This window comes from Cryptomeria japonica, chromosome 11, assembly GCF_030272615.1.
Source record: "Cryptomeria japonica chromosome 11, Sugi_1.0, whole genome shotgun sequence".
In the NCBI taxonomy this organism is placed as follows: domain Eukaryota; kingdom Viridiplantae; phylum Streptophyta; class Pinopsida; order Cupressales; family Cupressaceae; genus Cryptomeria; species Cryptomeria japonica.
The window spans coordinates 37782542-37796053 of record NC_081415.1 but is presented as its reverse complement, the minus strand read 5'-3'; positions in this window follow the sequence as shown (position 1 = coordinate 37796053).

The following is a 13512-nucleotide window of genomic DNA, read 5'->3' as shown; positions in this document are numbered from 1 at the left end:
TCCTCAATAAGATAGCCAGGCATTATTCTATGTAGTACAGAGACCGATTGATCAATTAATTCTTTATCTACAGTTCTTGTAGCATCCTAAAATTGTGACACTTGCAATTTTGACTGCATTTGGGTCTTCACGATGGTGGCGCAACGTTGAACCTGAATGGAGACCCCGAAACCTGTTTACGACACCAAAAACTGCATTTTTCTGCACCCTGGCCTGATCCCTCCTTGCACCCTGCTGTCCCGGGAGGTGGGACCATGGCACCCAGCGCCCTGGTCCTTCAGGACTAGGGAGCCCAGTGCCCTGGTCCCCCACCTATTTTGGGCCCGGTCTCTTTTGGGCACCGGGTCTTTAAGTTTGCAATTCGGGAAATAATGTTTCCTGGTCGGCCTAAGGTCGGGAAAATTAGTCTATCAGCCCTAATTGACAAGTATATAAACTACATTTCCTCTTCCAAAAGAGAGAGGAAGACATATGTGTGCAAAAGGCGGAAGCGATATTCGAACATTCAAACATTCAAGCATTCAAGCATTCCTTCAAGCAATTGAGCATTCTAGGTCTCCATTCAAGGCTAGGTGTTGCATTCAAGACAAGGATTCAACCATTGAAGAGGAAATCACATACAACATACAACATACTACATACATTACACCTTCGCATGTAAGAATACAAACATTCTTACAACAAGGTATCAGTACTTGTTTACATTACAAACATTTACATTTACAACATTTTCATTTCTTGGTTAATTCCAAAACCAGGGTTTGACCTAAAGGCAAACCCCTCATCCCTAACCCCCCAATCATCCTCTCTTTTCTGTGTGTAGGTTGTAGGTACGCGGCTGTAATTAAAGATCTAGAATCCTTGTGCAGAGATGAACAAATCCCCCTTCGTTTCGCAGATTTTTCAGAGGACCGTGTGCATGCCGAGCACCATCGTCTCGTCAACTTTCACTCAAATTTGTAGAACAACATCATCCCGACATTTTACTTCTAATTCCAGGTCTGCAGCTTCATCCCATATCCCTATCTCTATTTATAAGTGAATCTTTCCTACTTTACATGCATTCCTAGTTCAATCTTTCTATCTACATTCTTTACAAAAGAGGGTATCCTTGATGTCACAACCCTTGAAACTCATTTATAATCCAATATTACATTGCGTGGGATTGGATCTTGTGGGTTCCAACCCCTCTTTTGAATGTAAAGTCCCTCCTAAGTGAAAACCATCAACCCTAGTGACTCTCCCTTCTCTCTCCTTGGAGTTGGGGAGGGGAGAACAACTAGGGTTTGATTTTTCTGCTTTACATTTTGGTGAACCTGACGTGAACATCCTCATTCTGATTATTCATGGTTAGATCTGAAAAATTTGTTTCCCTAATTACATTTCCATGTTTGATCTTTTGCAAATTTTAGAGGCTAATTGCATAAAAACCCTAAAATTTTCTTTTAAGTAATTAAACTTGTGAAATGTTTAATTGTTAATGCTTGTTTCAGATCTACCCTTCTATTGCAAATTGTCAATTCATATTTGTGCTTTAATTCTGAAAATTAAGTGGTTAAATGTCAAAACCCTAATTTTTAAAAACCTTCTTGTTTCAACCTTTGACTAATAATTTCACTGATCAAAACACTTCCAAATCGGCTGTAACTTTGGATTCTGCAAGAAAATCACAATATCTTTCATCCCTGAAAATTTGGAAAAAAGTTACAAGGACCATGTGCACCCCGAGCACCATCATCCCCAACATTTTTTCCAAAATTTTGGGAGCTAGATCTTACTTTATTTTTTTGTTAAATTCCAGAATTTTGGCTGATTTTATCAATTTTAACACTTTCAAAATTAAAGTCAAAGTTGGTCTAGCGATTGCTTGGATTGAGGCTTCTAATAAATTGTTGAAATTGAAATTCATATCAAAATTGTGTTTCTTACAGTCCTAAATCTGAAAAGTGTGTTGGCATTCATTCAAAATTTCAGTGTTTTATTCAAATTTTTGTAGTTTGTGACTTTTGAAATTAAGTGTTTAATTGCAACAACTTTGATTTCCACTTTCAAATTCAAATTTTGCATGAAATCGAGTCAACTTTTAAATTTCGAAGCCTGCATTGCTTTCAGTATTCCTTCTAAAATCATAAAATTCAAAATTTCAGTTTCCCTCTCTTTTTCAAAATTCAAATTTTACATTTTTTAACAATCTTGGTAGGGTTCAATTTTGAGATTGCAACTTTAATTTGGCCTATCTACAGATCGTAAAATCACTCAATTTTTTCAGATTAGCTTTAAAATCATCATAACTTTCATCCCTGAAAATTTTGAAAAAAGTTGCGAGGACCGTGTGCACTCCGTTCGCCACGGTCCCGGACATTTTTTCCGAAATTTCGGGAGATTGTCCTGATTGCATTTAACAGCTTAAATCTAGGAGATTGGCTGATTTTATTGAAATTTGCTACCTCTAAAATTCAAAATCTTCTCTCTTTCTTTAGTGCATGAGTTTTACAACAATAAGTCCTACTTACACTATTCCCGTTAGACGAAGCCTTAGAATTAAGTCTTTCCAAGGTTTAATTACTGAGGAGATGGAACCTAATTTGAATGGCCTTTTTAATGAGGACATGGGTAATTCCTCTAATCCTCTTAATAATGAAGAAGCTCTCCATGAGGTTTCTGTAGAACAACTTTCAAAATTGGATAACCAATTTGATGATTTTCGACAATGGATGTCTCTAGAACACCCCGATAGTGAAGCTCTTTCATTAATTGAGGGTCTAAAACGTATGGTTCAAAGTGATAAGAATGGAACTGATATTTTACGGGGTATTGCACACATTGTGGATTCGAATGTGATGCCGATGAAAAGTTGTGCCGAAACCTTAGGTTATACACAACCTCCTACTCAAGTTAATCATTCTATTCCTTTGACAACTTCTATTGCTAGTATACCTACTTTTACATCAAACATAATAACTACTTCAATACAAGACATTCCACCTATGATCACCAGTCATGGGGGAAATCCCTCTTCTTCAATCAACCCTCTTCCTTCATTCAATCCGACTTCTTCATTCATTCCTTCAATGAGTGTCCCTATTATATCTCCACAAATGAACATGACACAAGGGGGCAATTCATTTAACCATTCCATTCCTCCGTAGTGTTCCTCCTTTCCAATCATCTCCTATGACTAACTATCATAGTGTCCCACCACCTTACTCTCTACCTTCTTTCAATAACATAGCACCTCCATCACAATCTAACACGTCTAATATGAACTCTTCGACTAAAGCGACCTTTAACAATCTTGCACAAACTGTCCCTTCTTTGCAGCAACAAATTGCCTCTATGAATCAATCTAAGTTTAGTGTGCCCACATTTGATGTTGCAAGCCCACTTTCTCTTGACATTGTTCGAGCTATCCCCCCTAAACATGTTGAAATTCCGCATTTGGAGCTTTATAATGGTAAGGGTGATCCTCTAACACATGTTAAGACCTTTCAAACAATATGTACTGATTTTGCTTAAGACCAAAGGTTGCTTGCAAAACTGTTTACTAGAACATTAAGAGATAAAGCCCTACAATGGTATTTCTCATTACCTTCCTATTCTATTACTTCTTTTGAAGAACTTGCAAATGCTTTTATTCAACAATTTCAAAATAATATAAGTCCTAAAGTTACTTTGATTGATTTAATGCATTGTAAACAAGGTGTTAAAGAAAAAGTGACTGATTTCATTGGTAGATATAAGCATTTGTATGCTCAAATTTCTTTTCCAGTACCTGACAATGATATTCAAAGAATCTTTATTTCTAATTTACAAAAAGATATTAGAGAAAAACTTATGTTTTCTGAGTTTACTTCTTTCCAACAGTTGTGCGCAACTCTTCACAATTATCAACTGACTGTGAGTCAAATGGAACAAACAAATCCTATGGCTCCGAGTGATAAGGGTGATAGTAGTCAACAACCATTTGGGAAGTTTAAACCGAACAGAGAGTCCATTAAATTTAATGAAAACATCATCAACAACAATGTGAATGCGGCATCAGGTGTGTCTCCTATTTCTATGTTTTTCAAGAAAGAAAGAAAGTTTACTCCTTTGAATGAATCATTGCATAGTATTATGAATAAGTTATGGGAACAAAATGTGCTTACTCTTCCTCCTATAAGGCAAATAGATCCTGCAAAGATTAACTCACCCTATTTCGATAATAAATCTTTTTGTCAATTTCATCGTCAACCTGGGCATGATACTGAAAAATGTTTTGCTTTAAAAGGTAAAATTCAAGATTTGACTGATAATAATACTATTTCTGTTTCTGGAGTGAATGATAAAGGCAATACATCTATAGCTCCTCCTAACCAAAATCTTCAGATTTTTATTGATCCATTACCTTCTCACACCTCTAATGCGATTGATACTAATGATTCCTCTATCTCACCTGATGATCTTGTGTCTATGACTCCAAATGTGATTAACTTTGTAGAGCAGCAGAAAATCCCTAAAGAACTTTCCATCACATTTGATTCCAATGAAACTATCAGGGCACCTGATGGTCCTTTATATATAGTTGCAAAAGTCAGGAATACACCTTGTCGTGGAGTGCTTATTGATCCTTCTTGTATGGTTAATATCATTACTGAAGAATTTCTTTTTACTTTGCAATTGAATCAAGTGATCTATGATGAAACAAATGTGGTTGTGAAACTATTTGATGCATTTTCTTCTCCTGCAATTGGTTCTATTACATTACCTATTGAGGTCCATAACAAATCCCTTGATGTGGACTTTGCTATTAATCCATCATCTGAACAATTTCGTGTGAAGCTAGGCTATCCTTGGCTATCTTCCATGAAAGCTATTGCTTCTCTGATTCACAAGTGTTTGAAATTTCCCCATAATGGTGAAGTTGTTACTGTCAATCATAGTCTCTTTAAACCAGCTGAAAGAACTTCTAGCGTTCCTATTGATTATTTTTGGCCTAAACAATTACAATTTCTTCCTCCGCGAAGTGATCATCTTTTCAAATCTTATCAAAAGTGGAAAAAAGATATGATCCTATCTCTAAGTGAACCTAGAACACCCAAACTTGATATTCCTATCATTCTTGAAGTTCTTCCTTTGAAAGATAAAACTAATGTCTTTCCTCAAGAAGATTCCCAACCCATTCCTATGAATGTGACTATGCCTATATCTAATAAACTTCCTAAAATTAGACCTATACCTCCTCGTCATGATGGACTTGGTCTCCTTCCTAAACCAAATATTCCTCCCTTATATGGAGCAGTTCCATCTCCTTCCTCTTATGGAGAGAAGAGACCTTCCTCTTCTCCTATTGTTCAACCTAAGAGACCACAACCTAAACACCCAAGTGAAAACGATGAGAACATTCCTCCTCCTCAATCTTCTCAACTCCCTACTAAGACTAGACGGAATCATTCTGCACGTGAACGCCGACAAAAGCGTCATCTTAGAACTCAAACTTTGCAATCCCCAAAAACACCTTCAGCCAGTATTATTCCATTTTCTCCTCAGCCGACGATTGAGCCGAAATCTCCTAAACATAAGATGCATGATGGCCTTGATCCTGTGTGAGTTAAAGATCCTATTTTTATAAATCTTGATGATGATATAGATGAAAATGTTATTCATGATGAAAATGTTACTCCTATTCATTCTGATAGTGAATATGAATATGTTGATGTTGATAACCATTTATCTAACGAATTTTCTAAAGCACTTATCCTAGCTCCTAGACAAGAACAACGTGGCTCGGAACATGAACATAGCCCTTGTTTGGATCTTGTGATAGCTCCATCTGCTGTGTTGGATGTTGCTCCTCTAGCGTGTTTCCTACCTTCCCGAAATATTGATCAGCAAGATCGGGGGGTAGATGACGTGCTAGACTAGTTCATTAACATAGCAGACTCTCTCCTCCTCTCTTGATCTCTTTTGTTACTTCTTCTATGTGTTATTCTCATTCTTCTATTTGTTGTCCTCAGTGTTGTCTACTTGAGGACGATGCAAAACATTGAGATCTCTTTTGGTCTCTCTCATGTTGACTCAAAAGACACATGTGTTCCCTTCTTCTAGGTAACCTTCCTTGATTGGGGAATGAAGAACAATTATGCATACATACATATGATATACATGAATTATCATACAGCATATTGACCTCGAGGAAAGTGAAGTAACCTTGTGCTTTGTGTTTTGTGTCTATTATCCTTGGGCTTATCTCACACTTGGGGGCTAAATCCTTGTGATAACGTGCTCCTTTCTCATTTCTTATATGTATCACTACCTTAAAGCAATCACCCCCGGAGAGGCATGTGTGATCGCTTTAAGGTAGGGGGCATACATCCAGTTCATATCTTTTCAAGATACTTGAAAATTTCTTGACAAATTTAGCTTTGCCTTTAAAATTTTTGATATCTTTCTTGCATGACTCATAGTGAGGGAACCTTACTACTGACAGTCATGGTTCTCCCTCGTGATCTTCCCTTTTACTTTGTCAATCGAAGACGTAAGATCCTTAGTCCACTGGGGGCTTGGTGTATCTTGCCTCCTTGACGTGGTGAAAGTTTTTCAATGTTGTTTCCTTGTACTTTACTGGAAGTATCAGTGTACGCTTATACTCCAGCTAAAGTGGGGGCTAAATATAGCATCCTAAAATTGTGACACTTGCAATTTTGACTGCATTTGGGTCTTCACGATGGCGGCACAATTTTGAACCTGAATGGAGACCCCGAAACCTATTTACGACACCAAAAACTGCATTTTTCTGCACCCTGGCCTGATCCCTCCTTGCACCCTGCTATCCCAGGAGGTGGGACCATGGCGTCCAGCACCCTGGTCCTTCAGGACTAGGGCGCCCAGTGCCCTGGTCCTCCAGGACCATGGCGCCCAGCGTCCTGGTCCCTGGCCCTATTTTGGGCCCGGTCTCTTTTGGGCATCAGGTCTTTAAGTTTGCAATTCAGGAAATAATGTTTCCTGGTTGGCCTAAGGTCGGGAAAATTAGTCTATCAGCCCTAATTGACAAGTATATAAACTACATTTCCTCTTCCAAAAGAGAGAGGAAGACATATGTGTGCAAAAGGTGGAAGCGATATTCGAACATTCAAACATTCAAGCATTCAAGCATTCCTTTAAGCAATTGAGCATTATAGGTCTCCGTTCAAGGCTAGGTGTTGCATTCAAGACAAGGATTCAACCATTGAAGAGGAGATCACATACAACATACAACATACTACATACATTATACCTTCGCATGTAAGAATACAAACATTCTTACAACAAGGTATCAGTACTTGTTTACATTACAAACATTTACATTTACAACATTCTCATTTCTTGGTTAATTCCAAAACCAGGGTTTGACCTAAAGGCAAACCCCTCATCCCTGACCCCCCAATCATCATCTCTTTTCTATGTGTAGGTTGCAGGTACGTGACTGTAATTGAAGATCTGGAATCATTGTGCAGAGATGAACAGATCCCCCTTCGTTTCGCAGATTTTTCGGAGGACCGTGTGCACGCCGGGTGCCATCGTCCCGTCAAATTTCGCTCAAATTTGCAGAACAACATCATCTCAACATTTTACTACTAATTCCAGGTCCGCAGCTTCATCCCATATCCCTATCTCTGTTTATAAGCGAATCTTTCCTACTTTATATGCATTCCTAGTTCAATCTTTCTATCTACATTCTTTACAAAAGAGCGTATCCTTGATGTCACAACCCTTGAAACTCATTTAGAATCCAATCTTGCATTGAATGGGATTGGATCTTGTGGGTTCCAACCCCTCTTTTGAATGTAAATTCCCTCCTAAGTGAAAACCATCAACCCTAGTGACTCTCCCTTCTCTCTCCTTGGAGTTGGGGAGGGGAGAACAACTAAGGTTTGATTTTTCTGCTTTACAGTTCTTTCCTTCAATAATGTCTAAGTGGCCATCATCATTAATTATGTTGGACTTAACTCAGGGACTGATTTCTTCTCAACCTAAGAAGTGTCAATTACCAAAACTCTTTCTGGGGAATCAATTTTGCCTACTAGTATGTGTTGATGATGTAGCGTCAAAAGCAATCCTTCAGGGATATTGTATTGGTCTTACATATCTAGTAAACCAATTTACTTATGCATTAAATATCAAATGTATTGCATTATTGGGTTTTGATGATTAATCATTAAAAGATGTTTATCGACTGTGTTAACATTAGACAATATAATCAATTGTGTTATTAATGAATTTGTTTATGTATAGTCAATAATGTTTTAGTGAAAGCCAATTTAGAGTGTCATGAAGAGACACGTGCTTATTGGAAAGACATCAGAGTCAATATATATGGTTAATGCATCTCCCCTCTTGGTTTATCATGATAAAATATATGTGATATACTCAGATCAGAAACACACAATGAGTTAAGACTTTATCATAACTTAGAGGCAGATTAAAGACATATATGGTCAATAAGAATATTGCATATTCTCTAGAAGATCATGTTATCTACTATTGCAATCTGATTTTCTACAGCAGGTCGATCTTCTACAACATTACAATTTATTATCTTGTGTGTTAAACTGTTGTGTACATAAAGCCTCTAGTAGTGAAGCTATTCTTTGAGAATTTTGTGGCTGGGTTTTTTCACCTTCATAAGGAAGGTTTTCCCAAAGTAACTTAGTGTTCATACTATTTACTTTGTGGAGAATTTTTGTTCTTGTTATAATCTAATCATAAAATTAAAATGGTATTAGAGCCATGGTGATAGAAGATCATGATCAGTTTCTAAACAACTTTCAAGTATAATCTCCTCTCTCTCTTGTGGAGTATCTGTAAGTCTCAAAAATGGTGAATGGTCTTAAAGTCAAAGATAGACTTGAAGGCGCATCTAACTTCACTTCATGGAAGTTTAGAGTGCTCATTGAACTTGAAGAGAATAATCTTCTTCAATTCATAGAGGAAAAGGATTTATCCAAACCAGAAGATCATGAGGAGAAAATGCAATTCAAGAAGAATGCAATCAAGGCAAAGAAGATATTAATCAAATCTATGAGAGATCACTTGGTGCCTCTCATCTCTAAGATGACAACTGCAAGAGATATGTTCAAGACATTGGAAGGCTTATATGCAATTAATAACATAAGTAGGGCTCTTGCCTTGAGACAACAACTCCACCAAGTGAAGATGGAAAAAGGAGATTCAATCATCAGTTACTTTATGAAAATTTCAGAATTGAGAGATCAACTATGCACAATTTGGGATCAAGTGATAGATAAAGACCTTGTCATGCTAGCCTTGAATGGTTTGCCTCATTCATTGGAGCCATTTATTCAGAGCATAAGTGGAAGGTCAAAATTACCTAAGTTTGATCGACTTCGAGCAGATTGTATTCAAGAAGAATCAAGATTGGCTACCAGAGTAATCGTCAAGAGTTCTCAAAATGAAGATACACATGTTCTTGCCTCTCAATGTACCAAGAAGAGAAAGTTTTGGAAGAAGGGAAACTTCAAAAAGAATAGAAATTTCAAATCAGATTTTGCACCTGATTCTAGGAAGAGGAAGAAAGATCTCTCTTGCATCTAGTGTTTTAGATGTGACAAGTTTGGTCACTTTGCAAAGGATTGTTTAACAAGACCTAATCATCAAGGAGAAAACATCAATGAAGTCTCATCTCAGAAGGAGGTTGAAGATAACTCTAATGGTTTTATTTTCATATCAACATTATCAAGCAATGTTCCTATGGAAAATGATACATCGTTAATTGATAATGGAGCCTCTCAACATATCACCACTCATTGAGAGTACCTTTCTGATTTAGTAGACAAAGAGTCACATCTCCAAGTCATCATTGGGGCTGATGCATGCTATGTTGTAAGATGAATTGGTGCTACATATCTAAAACTTGAATCAAGAGTTTCTCTACACCTAAGTGATGTATTGTTTGTTCCAGGGATCAGGAGGAACCTAGTATCTATTTTAGCCTTGGAGGATAATGGATATCGAATTGCACTTTCTGAAGGAAGAGTTCTTGCTTGCCCTAAGAACTCTAGCATAAAGACTACTCATGTGATAGAAAATTGACATGAGAGTTTATACAAACTCTCCACTCTCCCAGTTCAATCACTTATTCATGATTCTACAAGTTCCAGCAAACTTTGGCATAAAAGACTTGGACATCTTCACTTCAGGGCTCTTCCATATTTGGATAAGATGGTAAAAGGTATTCCTAAACTCATTCATATAAATGATGGTACTTGTAAAGGTTGTTATATGGGTAAAAATGTTAAAAGTCCTTTCCATAGCAGTGAAAGTAGGTCTAAAGAAATACTAGATCTTGTACATTTAGATTTATGTGGTCCAATGTCAACTCCATCCCTAGGTGGATGTTTGTATTATGTAACTTTTATAGATGACTACTCTAGGAAGACTTGGATTTATTTCTTAAGGTCTAAAGCATCTGATGAAGTCCTAGGTAGGTTTAAAGAATTTAAAGCTCTTGTAGAAAATATCACTAGAAAGAAAAATAAAATTCTAACGTCTGATAATGGAGGTGAATACACCTCGGGTAGCTTTCATGATTTCTGTATTGAGGCAGGGATCAAGAGGGAGTTTTGTGTTCCTTACAACCCTCAACAAAATGGGGTTGCTGAAAGGAAGAACAAATCTATAGTTGAAGTTGCTAAAGAAATGATTCATGATCAAGACCTTCAGATTTTTCTATGGGTAGAAGCCTCTAGAATAGTAGTGTATGTTCACATCAGATATTATAAAATATAACTCCTAAAGAAGCCTTCTCAAGTATCAAGCCTGATATCAATCACCTGAGAATATTTGGTTGTCCTATGTATGTTCATGTTCCCAAGGAAAAGAGAACCAAGTTGGAGCCTTTTAGCAAGTGAGGAATATTTGTAAGCTACAGTGAAACCTCCAAAGCCTATCATGTTTACATTCCTTGTCAAAAGCACATAGAGGTTAGTAGGAATGTCACATTTGAGAAGATGTTGCATTTGAAAAAAAAAAGGGCTCATGCATGGAAATAGATGATGAGACTCCTCAAGGCATGGATGTTGACCATACTTCTGAGGTTCAGAGGGATTCTACAGTACTTGATATAATCAATGATCCAATTGAACCCTTGGATCCCACTGATGGGCCTAGGGATATTGTTGTGTCTTGAAAGGGACCTCTTTGGGAATGAAACACTATGCAGGAAGTGAAATAGTTTGCCACTCCTAAAGGTACATTCAAGGAAAGCAAAAGACCATAAATATTTTCTAGTTATGTTGCATTAATATGTAATCTTATTGAGTCTGAACCATCTAGTGTAGAAGAATCCTCAAATCAACAAGTTTTTAAAGATGCTATGGATGAAGAGTATCAATCCATTCTCAAGAACAATGTGTGGGATATTGTGCCTAGACCAGAAGAGAAATCTATTGTATCTTCCAAGTGGTTGTTCAAGATAGAACATGCAGTTGATGGCAACATTAAAAAGTACAAAGATAGATTTGTGGCTCATGGTTTCTCTCAACAAGAAGGAATAGCCTATGAAGAAACATTTTCCCCTATTGCTTGCTATACTTCCATTAGAACCATCATTGCTATTGCAACAACTAAAGGATGGAAGTTGCATCAGATGGATGTGAAGAATGATTTTCTCAATGGCGTGATTGAAGAAGAAGTCTACATCAAGCAACCTGAGGGGTTCATGATTCATGGGAAAGAATATCATGTGTGTAAATTGAAGAAAGCCCTATATGGTCTTAAATAGGCCCCTCGGGCTTGGTATGAAAGAATTGATAGATACTTAGAGGGTTTGGGTTTCTACAAAAATGATGATGACCAAAACCTTTACTTCAAAGTATTCAATGGTGATATGTTGATCTCGGTACTTTATGTTGATGATCTATTTATTGTCGGAGAAGATCATCTCATTAAATGATGTAAGAAGGAGTTGACTTCAGAATTTGAGATGAAGGAATTAGGACTTATGCACTTCTTTCTAGGGTTGGAAGTGTGGTAGAGGCCTAATGGAATTATCCTAAGTCAAGGTAAATACACCATCGACATTCTGAAGAGATTTGGAATGATACATTGTAATTCCATGTCCACACCCATGGAAACTAACTTGAATAAATTAAGGGAAGCCATAGCTAGTTCAGATCTTGTGGACCATACTATGTAAAGATAATTGATTGGGTCCCTGATGTATCTAGTTAACACTAGACCAGATATTTGTTATGCAGTGAGTGCACTTAGTCAGTTCATGAGTGAACCTAGATAGATACATCTAGTTGCAGTCAAGCATATCTTGAGATACTTGTGTGGCATAATTGGATATGGCTTGAAATACTCTTCCAGTATGGACCTGATTCTTGAAGGATATTCTGATTCTGATTGGGCAGAGAGTTTTACTAACCGAAAGAGCACTTTTGGTTGTTGCTTTAGTTTGGGATCTGCTATGATTTCCTGGTGTAGCAAGAAGCAGTCTTCAGTAGCTCTAAGCATTGCAGAGGCAAAATACATTGCAGCATGTGTAGCAACTCACAAAGTAGTGTGGCTTCATAAACTCCTTGTAGGGTTGTTTGGTCAATCATTGGAGCCAACCATCATACATTGTGATAATCAAGGTTGTTTAAAGCTTTCAACAATCCAGTATTTCACGATAGAATGAAGCATGTAGAGATTCAGTACCACTATATCAGAGATTTGGTACAAAGGAATGTTGTTCAATTGAGATACATTTGTACTAATGAGCAGATGACCAATATTTTCACCAAGCCTCCTGTGAAAGTGAAATTTGTGCACTTTCGAGACAAGCTTGGAATTGTGGAAAATGAAGCTCTTGTTGAGAGGGAATCTTAGCATCAGTCATTACTTGATATGTATTATAATGCATTCTTCTCTGTGAGAGAAGTTTGAGGTGCAAGTCCTTGTCATACATTCTTCTCTGTGAGAGAAGTTTGAGCTATCAACCCTTGTTGAGCATTCTTCTCCGTGAGAGAATTTTGAGGTATTATCCCTTGTTATGCATTCTTCTATGAGAGAAGTTTGAGGTATTATCCCTTGTCGTGCATTATTCTATGAGAGAAGTTTGAGGTATCAACCCTTGTTGTGCATTCTTCTCTATGAGAGAAGTTTCAGGTTCTAGCCCTTGTTCCACCCTTTGCAAGTAGGTATGATGGAACCACCCTCTGCGAGTAGGTATGGTGGATGTCCTATATAAACTCTATGACTTAGCATTTGTGTACTCACCCTCTAGGAGTAGCCATGGTGGTTGTGTTCATTTGTATTAAGAAGGATTCCTCCCTTGCTAAGAGGGAGTGTTGATGATGTAGTGTCAGAAGAAATCCTTCAAGGATATTCTATCGGTCTTACATATCTAGTAAACCAATTTACTTATGCATTAAATATCAAACATATTGCATTATCATGTTTCGATGATTAATCATTAAAAGATGTTTATTGACTATGTTAACATTGGACAATATAACTAATTGTGTTATTAATGAATCAGTTTAT